This window comes from Otolemur garnettii, unplaced genomic scaffold, assembly GCF_000181295.1.
Source record: "Otolemur garnettii isolate 467f Iridium unplaced genomic scaffold, OtoGar3 scaffold00048, whole genome shotgun sequence".
Classification (NCBI taxonomy): Eukaryota; Metazoa; Chordata; class Mammalia; order Primates; family Galagidae; genus Otolemur; species Otolemur garnettii.
The window spans coordinates 6,282,609-6,284,715 of NW_003852443.1; positions in this window are offsets into that span (position 1 = coordinate 6,282,609).

Sequence of the window (2,107 nt, forward strand, 5' to 3'; positions counted from 1 at the left end):
GAGATATATACTCATTCTTTATAACTATCCTTAAAATCGAATTTGTTTGCACATATAACTGCTATTAAAGGAGTGATTTTAAAAGCTACATACATGTGATTAAGGGGAAATGGCAAAAACAGAGTTTTTTGATATAAAAGTAGTGAAATTTATGTTTTAAGCATAATTTTTAATTGCATATGTGGTCATTGGAATATGTATAGTCACTGACCTCCTAGATAAGAAAAATTTGAAAGGCTCAAGGTACATAAGAAAAATTTACAGGCAATGACTGATTGGTTATGAGAAGAAAGGTTTCTAACCTGGCTAACTACACAAATATAATAATCATTGATAAACAGGAAAACAAAAATGAGGAAGAAACAAATTTAGCAAAAAAACAAATGAGCTTGGCCTTAAAAATATTGAACTGGGTTGCTGCAGCAGGACATCAAAATGCCAGTACACATTTATACATTACTTAGAGATGTGAGAGCAGAATTCAAGTTGGAGATAACGACTGAAATGAAACTCACAGATGAATATCTACTGTATATGATAAGGATTACGATAGGATTAATAACCCAGAGAGTTGAGATTTAGAGCAAGAGGGCAGAAGTCAGTGGAATGAGGAAAAGACAAGCACAGACACAGAGAGAAATGTGGCAGTGATGGCATGGGGACAGCGCAGAGTTCACTCAGCTGGTCCTGAAGCGGAAGCCACTGGACACTCGGATCCGATGAAGGTGTTCAGCTCAGTCTGGGGCATGTTTGCTACAGGGCACAACACTTTCCTACGTGGAGTCAAAAACACAACAAAGACTTGACAGTGACCTCTTAGGCTGTTTATTCTGTTTTTCATGTGCTGCCTCTACTTGACAGTAAAGGTAAAAAATCCTCACTCCCCAAAACACCAGCCCAAATAACCACATTGGTTGAAGCGTGTGTATTTTCCCATAGAGGCCTTTTGGTAACTGTTCTATTCAATAACCACAAGTTCATTTCATTATCAAAGGCAGCCTCCACCAAACTCCAAACAAAAAATCATCAAATACTAATCAAATCATCAAAAATTAATCAAATACTTTCTTTGTTTTAAGGAAAAAGTAGGGTTGTAGTAACCAGACTAGGCTAAGAGGTTCTAGTAATCCCCAAATCTAAGTAAATTAACAAACCAAAAGTGTATTTATCTTTTTCCTCACACAGTCTTCTGTAGTTTGAGCAACCTGTGAAGGGAAGTGTCCTCTCTGCAGTCACTCAGCACTTCGAGAAACTTTGATCTTATGACACTGCTGTTTCAACATACATTCTTTGATCTCTGTGCCCACCACTGGAGGAATAAAAAGAAACTGGAATATTGCACAAGGATTGTGATGGTTTTATCCTGGGTTAACTTGGCCAATCTGAAAATGTTTTTCAGAATCCCTTTCCTCTGTTCAGTTTCCCTGTTAGAAATAACCAAAAAAGAAATTTCCACAAGATTTGGAAGGCAGAAGTAAAATAGCAGTGATTACACTCTTCATAAGGATAATGAGACACAGTTGCAAAGCTATCAGCAGATTCTAAGTTATGACTTATCCACACAGAGAGAGAAAGGCAGAGGTGCAGAAGATTCTAGCATCTTTTGTTCACCCTCACTCTGTGGATAGCTCTTTTTCCTGACTGCCATCCTTTCAAATCCAGTCTACCACCAGACACAACAGCCTTCCATGAACACTCCAGGAGTTTTTCTTCACTCCCACACTGGCAGGCAGACCCATCTGGCTTTATGTATTCACTAACCACCACCAATTTATCCACCTATACCAGTGCTGTAGATGTGCTGGTTAGTGACTTTTCACTTGTTCTCAGATTCCCCTGTTAGACCATTATTTGTTCAACATCTCAAACAATTGTATAAATTCTTATCTAATGATAATTCCTTATTCCATAATACTAATAGAGGTTCTGCTTTCCTGACTGACACTAAGTTCTGGAATTGTTGATAACAAGAGTAGTTCCACCAGGGCAACAGGAGTTTAAGAATAGGAACAGAGAATTAGCTCTCAGACTAAATATAATAAAGGTATTAATGACCCTGCTGTAAAGGGAGCTCTGGTGTTCCGTAACATGAAGTGGCAAAAAAGTC